We start from the raw sequence: 14,486 nt of genomic DNA, 5'->3' as shown, positions 1-14,486 counted from the left end.
TTCCTAAGTATGAGAGAAGCACCCTCAGCTAACCCACGCCCTCAACCTCACCATTCACCCCTCTTACTACTTGGGAGACAACGTAAGGACAGAGGTACCGGAGCTGTTTCTAGACCTGAGAAGGAGGGAAAAGCAGGGCAGAAAGCTAAGGATGGAGATGCTGCCCTGTCTGGACCACTACCTCCTGGTCACCAGTCTGGAGCACTACCTCCTCTGCACGTCTTCCCACAGCAGAAAAACAGACCCCTACATTTCAATCCAGAGGTTAGGGTTTTCTGTTACACGCGTGCTAAGTCGAATCAGTCGTGTCCAGCTCTTTGTGACCCCGTGCACTGCAGCCCACCAGGCTTCTCTCTCCATGGAGACTGTCCAGGCAAAAATACTGGAATGGGTTGCCACGCCCTCCTCCAGGGGATCTTCCCGACCCAGAGATCGAACCTGCCATCTCCTTGCAGCCCCTGCATTGCTGGTGGAATCTTTGCCACTGAGCCAGCAGGGAAGACCCTTGGGTTTTCTCTTACATGCAGCCAAACTTAATCCAGAAGTGCTAGGGAAGAGGTGTCCTTGCTAATAAAAGAGATGAGTAAGGCCTTTGTCCCAGCAGTCAATAGTGATAATCTATCAGGAGAGAGAGAAACTCAGAGGAATAATCCTAACACCAGACAGGACGTGACCAGCACGTGGCCCCCAGTTGGGGTGCTCATGGGGGTTCAGAGCGGGGAGAGAGGGCTTCTGGCTAAAAGCATTTAAACTGAGCCACTTCACCCTAAAAATACCACATTAATCCCACCTGGAGAGACACTGTTCAAGAGAGTACATCCCTACCAGCGGAATGCACGGGTTTGAGCCTCTTTGGGGAGTTACAGAGGCGACTCCCCTTCCACAGCCAGGTGGAGCTGAGGGGCCAGACTGCACCTGGTGGGCATCTAGGACTCCCACCCGCCTCCCTCCTTTCTATCCGCCCACTGAAAGAGCCCCAAATATGTGTTCTCAGGGCCCCGAGGGGACCAAACTTCCCCTGGGAGGAGGTTTCCGTCCCATGTTCCAAACCATCGCAGCAAAAGCGCCGATGAGGACGCTGAGCCGCAGCCTGCAGAGAAGGAGGCCCTGCCGTGGCTGGGACACCCCGAGGCTGTCTGAGCTCAGCTGCCCAGCCAGGGAGCCGGAAAACACAGCCAGGGGTTCGCAGCGCTGTCCTCCCAGACGGCCCAAGGCCTGGGCCGAACACGGAGCACCGCCAGAAACAGGAACCAACGGTGCGGCCAGCCCGCCCCCACTGCGGGAACTCGGCCACCCAGCACTGTCCCCGCCGGGTCCTCCACGCGAGGCCGGGGCCCACGACCCCCCAAGGGTCTCTGGCGTCTTCCTCCTCCCAGACTCCCGGGGGTCCCCTCTCTGCCACCGCCATCTCCACAACCCGCTGCTGCTACCAGAGCAGGTCTGGTCCATCCCGCACCCCCCGCCCTGGCTCACCCAGTCCCAAACGGGGCACCTCCTCCACCCGCCAACCCCACTCCGCACGGGCTCTGGGCCGTCAGCACTCCCCAGCCACAGATGCTCTTTAGCGTTCACACCCTTGTGATCTGAGGGGTGGTTCTATGTTTTTTTAATTGAAGTAAGAGATTGAGTTTCCCTGGTGGCTCAGACGGTAAAGAATTTGCCAGTAATGCAGGAGACCCAGGCTTGTGTTCGTTTCCGGTATACAGAAAATCACATAAGAAAGTGAAAGTTTTAGTCGCTCAATCTGGTCCAACTCTTTGCGGCCCCATGCAGCCCGCCAGGCCTCCCTTGTCCAACTCCCAGAGTTTACTCAAACTCATGTCCATCGAGTCAGTGATGCCATCCAACCATCTCATCCTCTGTCATCCCCTTCTCCTCCTGCCTTCAATCTTTCCCAGCATCAGGCTCTTTTCCAATGAGTCAGTTCTTCGCAGCAGGTGACCAAAGTATCGGAGTTTCAGCTTCAGCATCAGTCCTTCCAATGAATATTCAGGACTGATTTCCTTTAGGATGGACTGGTTGGATCTCCTTGAAGTCCAAGGGACTCTCAGGAGTCTTCTCCAACACCACAGTTCAAAAACATCAATTCTTGGAGGACAAAGGGCTTCTCCATTGCCCCCGGTCCTCCTGGTAAACACCACCCAGGAGAAAACGGAACTTGTCCTCCACGGAGACACAACAGACACACCCCAGGGCCCCAGCCAAGACCTCAAGCTCCGGCTCCACCCACCCCACCCTACACCCAGAGAAGGATCCTGATCAAAGAAGCATGAAGAGCATGCTTTCACTATGAAATCAGTAACTACAAAAAATATTTTACCTAAAACACATAGGCTGTAACAGTCAACAGAACTCCACTTGCCATCTCAAAGGTTAAATCTGAAAAGACAGCCATTTCTTCTCAGCACATTACATAGTCAAAAACTACACCTTCAGCACCCCGCTGAAAACACACTTCCATCTGATGAGCCGGCCTGCATATGCAGATTCACACGGTGCTAACTGGCTTTGGCTGTTTCTTTTACGTAAAGTCAATATTTTTATGGATCGTTAAATGTCCCGCTCAGCATATTAATTTCAAAAGAAACAGTGATGGCTATAAAAACAAATTCCCTGGTGCAATCAGTGTAAAGACTGAAGATAACTAACTATATTTGCTATATCGCTATAGCTGAGTGTCTTAACAAGCTGGTACCAACAGCGAGATGGTCTTCAACCCAAGCAAAAAAAAATAAATTTTGCACTAAAGTCTTTCTTCCTGTGATTTAAAGCTGACTGATGCTGGTTTAAGTTCAATATAAGCTACTTTGGGGACTTCTTCCATGGTCCAGTAGATAAGACCCCACCTTCCAACCCAGAGGACACAGGGTTTGAACCCTGGTTGGGAACTAAGATCTCAGATGCCTCGGGATAACCAAGCCCATACACTGCAGTTGGATTTCCCTGGCTTCCACTACCAGCCACCCACCACAGCTCTGGGGACAAAATGTAGAGAGGCAATTTCAAAGTCCATTTCAAGACTGCCCTTTTCCATTTTGACTCCACCTGTTTGACTTCATATGACTAGAATGCTAAATTTCTAATTTTAAAAAATAGATATGCAACACAGGTTTACTGTATAGCACAAGGAACTGTAATCAAAATCTTGTAATAATCTATAATGGAAAATAATCTGAAAAATAATGTATGTGTAATTGAATCACCTTGCTGTGAACCTGAAACACTGTAAGTCAACTATACTTCAACAAAATATATATACTAAGAAAAAAAAATTTTTTTTTTAAACTGTCCTTTTCAGTGTCTCCACCTGACAGCCAGCCCCCTCCAGGTACACCGGCTACCTCACTTAGTCAGGTTACCCCTGAGCTGACATCCTGGGAAAACACTTTAGCTCTTGAAACAGATGAGGCATTCTGGGCTTGGACCCTAAGACCCAATGGATTGATATCAAAATTTAAGGTCAAACCTTATTTCCCTTATACTCAAGTTCTTATATTTGGGAAGACTTTTGGTATAAGCCTAAAGAACTGAACACAATATCATAAGTGTGTTTAACATTTTGAACATGCTGATAAAAGACAAGTATGCCAGTAACAAAAACACCTGGCTGTCAGCACTATATATTAATATTAGCATTAAACACTATATATTAATAATAGCATTAAACACTATATATTAATAATAGCATTAAACACTATATATTAATATTAGCATTAAACACTATATATTAATATTAGCATTAAACACTGTATATTAGCACTGTGCTCCGCTGCTTCAGTCTGACTCTGCAACCCCGTGGACTGCAGCCCGCCAGGCTCCTCCATCCATGGGATTCTCCAGGCAAGAATACTAAAGAGGGTTGCCATTCCCTCCTCCAGGGGATCTTCCTGACCCAGGGATCGAACCTGAGTCTCCTGCTTCACAGGTGGATTCTTGACCGCTGAGCCACCAGGGAAGTCCGCATTAGCATCAAATACTATGCATTCACTTCAGCATTAGCGCTGGGTGTTCGCATCCACATGTGATGTAGAAACGTCACATCACATGCATCCGCTCCAGACACCAGGGACTATTTGGAGAAAGAAGAAACGTTTATCTCAGACCTCAAGGGTGGCTAACTCCATCAGTTCTCAGGTTAGCAAGGGTAAAAAAAAGAAATGGAATGTATGAAACTAGCCACTAAGGAGGCAATGCGACCGGAATAAAAAAGAGGCCATGAAGGCTGGGGAGGAAGGTAAGTGGACAGGTTTATTTTCTAATTCAGGGCACAGAGGTCATGGTCAGCTCCTCCCACACTATAAGAGCTGCACTTTGGAAAAAGTGCCTCCTCCTCGAAGCTCAAAATGAGGCATAATGATACACCTTCACCAGTTAATGGTACTGTATATGAGAACAGTCTATAAATGCCCTGGCTATATTATAATCTGTAAACTGTCCTGGTCCCAAATCTAAGTGAAAATAAAAATAGTGGGATTGAAATAGAGCTCTGATCTATAGTTCCATTCTTAACCAAAGTGTCTGTCTTTCAAGGGTAAGAGACTTTCTTCTATCAATAGAAGTCATCTGTTCTATTTTTATCACCAACTTTATCACCATTCTTTAAGGATAGGGGCTTCAAACAGCCCATTTCTAAAACCCTAGGACTTTCTGGCTGGCGAGTACATTTGTGCCTGAACATGGGGTTTCTGCATGAAACCCCTGCCCTGGCTTCTCAGTGTCCGAGGCCCTGAGCCAGGCAGCCCCTGGGGAAACCAACCTCACGCCCACTTCCTGCAGCCGCTGTGACAAATTACACCAACTTGGTGGCTTAAAGCATCACAAATCTATTGTGTTACAGGTCTGGAGGTCACGGGTCCAAAATGGGCCTCCTGGGCTGGCCCCAGCATCCCAGGGCTGGATCCTTCTGGAGCACAAGGAGACTCCTGGGGGAGAACCATTTCTCCACCTTCCCAGTTTCCGGGGGCTGCCTTCTCTCTGGTTGGTGGCTCCTGGCCCCACCTCTGAGGCCAGCAATGGCCAGTTGTGTTTTTTTGGTGTGGTGTCAATGGGTTCTCTGTTCTCTCCATCACATCTTTTTTTCCAAGTCTTTTAACACTGCGATTACACTGCCCCTCCCCAAGATAATCCAAATAATCTCCCCATCTCCAGGGCCCTAATCCCCATCACCCCTGCAGAACCTTCTCTACCACATAAGATACTACGGACTCCAGGGATGAGGAGATAGGCGTCTTTGCAGGTCATCATTCTGCAGCCACAGCACTCCCGGCTCATGAACGAGAAGGGTGAAGAAGCTGCAGGGAGTTCAAAGCGAGGCACCAGTAAGTCCGCTCTGCCCAAGTGTCTCGGGCTCCATAGTGTCCCTGGATATCACGACTTTTCGGGAGGTTAGAGAACGGTAGGGGGTCAGGGGCGATGCCTCACCCCCTCTTGGTGCCCCCACATGCCCGGCTGCATCATGGCACTTTGCATCAGCCTCAGCCTGTACCATCATCTACCCATGACCCCTGAGGTTTAAACTGACCCTGACTCCATCCTTACCCAGCGAGCCATGTCAGACCGGGAACACACACACATCTTTTTCAGACAGCATGGACGAAAGCTCATTCTCAGATGGGTGGAGAACTTAAAGGCTCTTGTCTTCAGGCAGCGTTTCAGAGCAGCTGACCGTCTGGAACAGTCAGAGCCAGGTGGTTCTGGACACAAAGTTCCCAGAATCATTGCCTACGGGCTGCCCAAGACCCTAGGAAGTGTCCAGAGTGGCTCTGAAAGCCAACTCGATAAGTCAGAGCCCATGACAAGGCACCAATAAATCTGAATTTCTGCAAAAACCAGAAATTGGTAAGCATGGCCAGTAATCACGGCCATTTACCCTGGAAAAGTCATGGGCCTCAGACTTGCTAAGACATTGGCAATCCTGCCTGAATCCTCTGTATGTTAGAAAGCATACACTTGAATCTGCATGCCTGAATTTTAAAAAGGTATTGTAAATAGTTACAAACTTTAAGGAAAGTGAAAATTAAATTTTAACGCAAATATCTTCAGGACCTTGAATAAATGAAACAGCCCTCTGTTCCTAAAATGATGAATAATAAACAAAAAGACATTTATTTAAGACAAAAATGTTAATTACCTTAGTAAATATGAAACATCCACGCAATACAGTATTAGACAGCTACTTTTGTGAAATGGGAAAAACACTTATTTTCAGGATAGGCATAAAATCGTATGAACAATATAAATACTGAGTATGTAAAAACACATTCAGAGACAACAGAAGGAAAATATATTGAGCACTGGCAGAAATTTCCTCTTAAAAAGCAAGTGTTATCTGTTAGAGATCTTTAACTGCAAACCACAGTTCTGACTAACTCGACCCAAATAAGTTCTACCACGATCCTGGGAGCTGGGGAGCCAAGCTGGCAAACAAGTGAGAAATAAGGTGCTTCAAGCAAGTCCTCACCCAGGAGGAGTCACTCAGGTGCCACTACCAGGGATAAATGCGCTCCGAGCTCTGGTATTTTTAAACTTTGTCACTTTCCTCAAATCCCTGGGAAGGAACACTGTTTACCTAGGTCACAGGCCTACCCCGGGGGCAAAGCCCCTTTGTAACAACACCATCCCCCCCCCTCCCCAGGACTCTACAACGTGGGGAGAGGTGTAATCCCCCAGAGGAGATCAGAGAGCTTTACGGAAGGAGTGGGGTGATAGTTTAAAATAAAAAGTTGTGACCTCCCTGGTGGTCCAGTGTCTAAGACTCAAGCATCCCCAGCGTAAGGAGCCCAGGTTCCATCCCTGGTCAGGGAAGCCGATTCCATATGCCGCCACTAAGAGCTGGCACCGTCAAATACGTAAATGAAATGTTTCAATGTGATAGGGCCCACGTGGGGTCTCAGTGATAAGAAGGCTCCTTATGTCGACCTCGCAAACAAAGAATAAAATCACAGTGATCTGTGAGACTGACCAAACTGCCCCAATGGCATCCTGTTATCTCACTGGCGCCCGTCATCTCAAAGATGAAAGACCACCAGATTCCAGACCTCTGGCTGCGTGACCATCCCTTCAGGGAATTTCCATTGGTGGGGTATAAGGAGGACTCCGTCAGAAAGGGAGGACGCTGGTTCTCCTTAAGGGCCAGTCACCCTCTCTTTTCCCTCTAATAAATTTCCCTTTTCTTACTCAACTGACCAGCTCACTCTCTTTTTCTCTGCACTCACCTTACATATGAAATAAAGTTAAAAAAAAAAAAAAAAGTCTGTTTCAGTGGAATCAGCAGTGATGTTTGTCTTTTTCTTTAATATTTTCTTTACTTGTTAAGATTCCTTATGAAGATGAAATATTATTTTTACCAAGATCATTATGTTCTTTTCTACACCCAGGGTGGACCCTGCTGACGGCCCATGAAAATCCGTCTCCCCCTGCTTCTGAAACCATGGCTGGCTGACGTCTTTCCCCGCCAGCAGCCGCGGCGCGGTCACCACGGCCGGGGGTGACCAAGTCCTCCTCACCGCAGGACGGGCAGAGGTACCTCGGACAGGGGGCAGGCGGCCGCGACTTCCTCCCCCGCCCCGGGGTCAGCGCGTAGGCACGGCCACCGCCCCGGTCCCCACACTCAGGTGCCGGCAGTGCCCTGAAGGCCACGGAGCCCTGGCTCGGGAGGAACGGGAATCTCAGCAGAACGGCCCTGCTCGCGGGAGCCCCTCAGACCACGCAAGGGGGACCCAGAAATTTCTCCTTCAGCCACCAAAAGAACTGTGGAGTGTCCCTGCTGTAACCTCTCAGCCTCATCCTGATTCAACCATGCAGACGTCACTACAGGGTAGGCAGGAGTCCCAGAGCCACACCCTGGAAAGCCACACCCCGGACAGACCACAGGGCCTCCAGTCCGGCTCCCCCCAGCAGAGCCGAGGCCTGGACGAGCTGGGGAGACTCTAGCACTTCAACCCCCAGCCTGTAAAATGGAGTTAGTGGGGGTGCCCGCCTCGTCAGGCTGTCGTGAGGACTGAGGGAGTCTGTCTGTGTAAAACACCACGGTGACCACACAAAGGGATGTTACATTTCTACATTTTTCCAAAAGGACTCATTTTTTTTTTACAGTTATATTTCAGGTATTTGATTTGCAAAAATATTAACACATCTATTCGCCTTAAAAATAAGCCGTGAGCAGGGTGAAAGCTAGAACTGTAAGTAGGTAAGAACACATACTAGATCTGTTCTCTTTTACTTGAACCTTTGCGCCCCGTGGCCTCTGCTGAGTCATACTGACTCTGCACCTTTTGTAAAAGCATGTTGCCTGTAGCCTGAAACATACAGGAAGCCCATTCTCAAAGCTCTGACCTTTAAGGGTGTAGCACTTTTCCAATCACATAGAGATAAAAAGTTGCAGAGTGGAGAGTAACATTTGTGTCCTTGGAGGTTCACCAGAATATCCTGATCTGACCTATGTGGACACCTGCGAGAACAAAGGATTCCCACACCAAGAAGTTTCTGACGCCAACCTCACCCCTCACCTTGCCTTTAAAAGTGCTTTGCTGAAACCCTTCAATGAGTTTAGGGGTTTGGGTGGCACAAGCCACCCATCTCCCTGCATGGCCCTGAAATAAACCTTTCTCTGCCCCAAACTCCGACGTTTCGGTTTGTTTGGCCTCACTGCGGGCTAGGCACACAAACCTGTGCTCATTAACAGGATAAGGATCATTCTCCATGGGTGTAGCAGGAATTATTAGAACTGTAGTAAGAATGAAGTTTAAGAAAGGCTTAAACTCCGTGGTGTGAGCTGAAGATACAGATTTATTCTGAATCCTTCTCTTTCAGGGTCCTAGGAGTTTAAGTCGGACTTCTCTGCATGAGTCTGTTCCAGTGTGAGCACACGTGCACACATACACACACTCACACGTTCACACACAGGCACCCGCCTCGATACAGAGCTGGCCCCACATTTCTGCCCACGGTTTCTGCAGCTGAGGATAAAGTGCTATTCATTCAGTGAAGAGGCACACTGCTGCCCCATAAAAAGGTGGCTTGTTAATTCATTTCTCAAGTTTTAATACTTTCTTACAATTTCTCCCCAAAACTCTGGAGTGGTTTTAGGTGTGTATTACCACACTGCGGAAAAAGAAATTAACCCTTTCCTGGACCCTGGGAGACCTAACTTCATCCCAGCCAGGGGGCCTTTCAAGAAGGTGAAATAAAAAAAAAGGAGGAAAATAAAATTGTCCGTCAGGCAAGGAGCTATGAGTTTACAGATGTCATGTTAGTGGTGAGTTTACTAAGGAAAATTTTAACTGCCCCCTTTCTTTTTTTAAGCATGAATGTATTTACCCAAGGCAATTAACACAAATATCCTGTGTCCTCTGACAAAATATTCCACGGATATTTCCATAAGAGCATAAAGCGGTTAAATTGTGCCTACCAGATGCAGCCCACTGTGGCTGAAATGTGCCACCGCTACCTGGTAAGAAAGTGTCTTTTGAAAGCTAATGCATGCACTAAGATACTCCGCACATATTAACCCAAGGGAGTTAATACACATGGGAGTCAAAAAGTAGGCTCACCTCACTCCAATACTGAGGCATTGACATGTATGCTTGCTTGTTACTTGACAGGTCCATGTGTCCAGACAGGGTTCCCATGCAAACCATACCCATTCTTACCCTACTGCTCTTCATGTCTCTAAGAGGCAGAATTTAAGACCAATCGGTAGAAACTGTAGAAAATATGTGGAAAACTTTCCAACTGGGCCACTCAGATTCAGAATGGACCCCACTGTAAAGCAGTCAGCTTACTACCTCCAAAAGTATTCAAACAGACTAGACAGCCCAGGATGTTGAGAGAAGCTTCAGTATGAGAATGCTGGCTAGCAAACTCCATAGAGTTCTAGACTCGATCAAGGTTTACATCAACAAGAGCCCAGGACCTCACCAACACGTTTGGCTTCAACCTAACGATGTTTTTCTTGTGAACTGCCCAGCCCCAGAAAAGTAAGCTCCAGAAGTGACGAGGCATACCTACCATGTGAGAAGACTTCCCTTCCCAGTCCTTGACCTCCCAGGGAAGGGTAATCCCCACCACGCAGATCCCCCTGGGGTTGCTAAGCAGCAGTGAGGAGGAAGAGATGATCCCAGGCTCCTCGCTGGAGGAGGGACACCTCCCTGGAGGGAGCACCAAAGAGCCCACCCAGGAGAAATACAGGTAACCAGAACCAGGCCACCCTCTAGGGCAGAGGGGGGACCACAGGGAAGAGCACCAGGGCAGCCCACCAGACTAGAGACCTCCTAGGTAAAACCTTCCAATCTTTCTGATGGTGCCCACGAAACAGTGAAAAGATCCCCAGTCTGCAACCCCAACTCTCAGCTGCCTCAGTGACAGAAAAGCAGAAACATCACAAAGCCAAAATCACATGACAAGTCACCAGCCTCCCTCCTACAGACTCTCAGGATCACCATCCCCAAATCCAAACCAACTGAAGGATTAAGAAGGCAGAGACAGGACTGCTGGGAAGCAGGCCAGGCTCCCTGCACAGCCCCTGGCTCTGGAGAGGGCTGAAATGCAAGAGAGAATTTGCATACTGGAGACCCTCCAATCAAGTCGTTAATAGAGAAACTGCTCACGCTAGACGCCTAAAAACGCTCTGCCATTGTTAAACGTGTATCATGTACATGCTGAGAATGACAATGTTTCAGTGACGGCTCTTCTGAATGGACTGTATCCAAAAAATCGGGGTGAGGGGGATAAGCACAGAAGTTCAATGAGGGGACCCCCCTGGTGGTCCAGGGGTTAAGACTTCACCTTCCAATGCAGGGGGTGCAGGTCTGACCCCTGGTCGGGGACTGAAGATCCCACATGCCTCCTGGCCAAAAAATCCAAAACCTAAACAGCGTTGTAACAAATTCAATAAAGACATTTAAAAAAGTAAAATGATAAGATGGACCCACAGGAGGAAATAAGCAGGTCTCTGCTCTGAGCGGACTGCCATCTTCCTTGTGTGCTGAGCCACGGACGGGCCACCAGCAGCTGGACCTCCAGCCCCGGCCAGTGGCTTTTGAGTGGGAGCTGCAGCCCATCCTCTGACTGCATTCCTACAATGCCTCCTTTAAGTTGCTGGCACTTGTCAATCACAATGAAGTAATTGGCGTGTTTCCCATTTTCCGTTCATCTTGCAAACCAGACTCCAATTGCCATTGGGCAGAACCTCCTTACTAACCTGGAAAGGCTGCTCATAGGCAGCTCTCTTGCACCATGCCTACATGACCACAACCTTCCTTCATCCTTCAGCCATCTGGACACAGTCTAAGGCTTGCAGAGACTTGGGGCAAATATCCCTGGGAGGAGTGAGGCAGGAGAGGAGCGGAAGCATCAGGGGTTTGTAATAGGGAAGAACAAATTTGACTCCCTATTACTTTAACTTTGTATCTTGTGGCTCTTGTTACCAGTTTAAAATGTTGCCTATGGCCTGAAATGTAAAGGAAGCCCATTCTCAAGGCTCTGACTTTTAAAGGTATAACCCTTTTCTACTCATATAGAGATAAAAAGTTGCAGAACAGAGAGTAACTTTTGTCTTGTTAGAGGTTTAGAGGAACATCCTTATCTGACCTGATGCTGTAAACAGCTCCAAGAACAAAGGATTCCTGTACCAAGAAGTTTGCACACCCTCTCCCCTTTCAGCTTGGGTAAAGTGGTTCTTCGGGACAACAGTCCACCATCTCCTCTGACTGCTGGCTTTCCAAATAAAGTTATTATTCCCTGCCCCAACACTTGTCACTCGATTTACTGGTGTGTCATGTGGGGGGCAGTATGAGCTTGAACTCAGTAGCAGAGCTAAATTTAACTGGGATTCTGACCGGGATTAGAGAGTGTGGGGAAATGGAAAAGTGAAAGTCACTCAGTCGCATCCGACTCTTTGTAGCCTCAAGGGCTGTTACCCACTAGGCTCCTGTGTCTATGGGATTTCCCAGGCAAAAATACTGGAGTGGGTTGCCATTTCCTCCTCCAGGGGGGCTTCCTGACTCAGTGATCGAACCAGCATCTCTTGTGTCTCCTAGTTGGCAGGCAGATTCCCACTAGGGCCACCTGGGAAATGGAAGGACTCTCTTAAAGAAAAGGGTGCTATGTGACATACCACCTTAAAACTGAAAGACCTGAGAACTTGTGATGCTACTTGTAATTGAAATGATGAAATAATGAAATGACATCAGGCCAGCTAGAACATCATGCCTCAAAATAATAGCAATACTAATAACAATCAGCTCCTGATTGGGATGAATGGTGGGGATGGTTGAACAACAGTGTGAATGTGCTTAAATGTTCCTTAACTGTACACTTTTAAGTAACTGTTTTTAAATGGTTAAGATGGTAAGTTTTATGTGTATTTTACCACAATAAAAGTTCTTGCTTAAGCTTTAATTTTTTATAAACCAAGAGCAGATATTCACTGGTCAGCATCCTCTGTAATTCCACATTAAGGATTTCTTTTAAACTGTGGCCATGGTTGTGCTGTGCTCAGCCACTCAGTCATGTCCGACTCTTACGACCCCATGGACTGTAGCCCGCCAGGCTCCTCTGTCCATGGGATTCTCCAAGCAAGAACGCTGGGGTGGGTTGCCATTTCCTTAAAATAAATGAAAATGTTGAATCAAATAATAACCAGGCAGTCAGGCCATGCTGCACCTCTGTCTTTGCCACTTCCATTATGTATGGCATCCGAGTTTTTATCTCCATAGTGTGTTGATGGCCCACAGAAAACAAGGACATTTCCAAAAAAGTGTCCTTCGCCAAATCCTTTTTCACAATCAATTCTAAATCTTCCAGGTTAAGAGAATTAAGTAATGTAAGCCAAATGCTGCAATCTGGATCAATCTAGATTTAATCAGATCTCCCTTTTTCCTAGAAATTAGTGTACTAAAAATGGCATATTTTCAAACAAATTAACAAGGGTTAACTGTATTCCTTGATGGATACTAACAAATCTCAATTAATGTCTTGATTTGATTGCTATCCACTTAATTGATGGTAACAAGGATATGCACTCACCTACTTTTAATTTCCTGAAACACAAACGTTAAAGAGTTTTTAACAGTATTTCTACAACAAAATACACCAATTTAAGATTCATAAGTGTCTACTTGGTTAACTCTATTTATTAGCTGCCACAGAACACGTACCAAATTAGTTGCTGTGCTCAAGACCCGGCTCTTGAAAACCAGAACACAAACACAAATTGTGACTCTCCAGTAGTTGACCTTTCACTTAGATATTGGATTTCCCCAACCCTGAAATAAGAATAAAAAGCAGCTGTGTCTTCATGTGACTTTTCCCTGGCACCAGCTCAAAGCAGAGCATGTAGCAGGGGCTCGGTGAGCATGTGCTAAATGAATCAATAATAACATCAAGGTTTAGAGGGATTGGGTAGAGAAGGAGGTGGGAGGGGGGATCGGGATGGGGAATGCATGTAAATCCATGGCTGATTCATGTCAATGTATGACAAAACCCACTACAATATTGTAAAGTAATTAGCCTCCAACTAATAAAAATAAATGAAAAAAAAAAAATAACATCAAGGTTCGTTTACAATACACACCAAAAAGTAAGAAGAATTCACAGACACAGCAGGCAACAAGTCAAGCTGCAAAACACTTACATATGTGAATCTTTCAAAATTATATCATTTCCTAATGCCCTACCTCAATGTATGAATTGCTATCTGTATTATCTTGTATTACTGAACCTTATGAAGGGAAGTTTGGTAGTTTTCTTTCTTTAGAATGTAAATAACTTCTAATTTAACTGTCGGGTTGGCCAAAAAGCTTGTTGGGTTTTCCCATAAGAAGGCTTGAGTAGTGCTTAGTTCTTTAAAACTTCATTCAAAACAATTGTTAGGTTGTACTGTGACAGCTGCCGTATCAGTCAAATCAGTATGAAGTTTAAAAAAAATTATCAAAACCGGTGAATTTTTGTGTAGCTATTTTAATATTGAAGATAGAAGGAAAAAGCAGTATTTTTGGGCATTCTATGTTTTGTTATTTCAAGAAAGGTAAAAATGCAACCGAAACCCAAAAAAAGAGTTGTGCCGTGTATAGAGAAGGTGCTGTGACTGATTGAACGTGTCAAAAGCGGCCTGCGACGTTTCTTGCTGGAGATATCTCACTAGGCGACGCCCCATGGTCAGGTAGACTAGTTGAAGTTGACAGCAATCAAATCAAGACATTAACTGAGAACAGCCAACATACTCAGCCAAATCAAGTCTCGAAAATCATTTGCACCAGCGTGGTTATGTTCATCGCTTCAATGTTTCAGTTCCACGAAAGTGATAAAAAAAAAACCTTCTTGACCGTATTTCTGCATGCGATTCTCTACATAAACATAAAAACATTACGTTTTTAAAACAGAATACAAAAGGCGATGAAACGTGGATACTATACAATAATGTGGAATGGAAGAGATCATGGGGCAAGCGAAATGAACCACCAGCAACCACACCAAAGACCAGACTT

General features: G+C 46.5%; 1 protein-coding gene across 11 annotated transcripts in view; it reads right to left on the bottom strand.

Moving 5' to 3' along the window:
* The window catches only part of CSGALNACT1 (chondroitin sulfate N-acetylgalactosaminyltransferase 1), a 329,577-nt gene that overhangs the window by 291,255 nt on the left and 23,836 nt on the right, over positions 1-14,486 (bottom strand). The window lies entirely within an intron of this gene.

The sequence above is a fragment of the Cervus canadensis genome, chromosome 31 (assembly GCF_019320065.1).
Source record: "Cervus canadensis isolate Bull #8, Minnesota chromosome 31, ASM1932006v1, whole genome shotgun sequence".
Taxonomy (NCBI): domain Eukaryota; kingdom Metazoa; phylum Chordata; class Mammalia; order Artiodactyla; family Cervidae; genus Cervus; species Cervus canadensis.
This window is presented reverse-complemented; position numbering and strand designations above follow the sequence as displayed.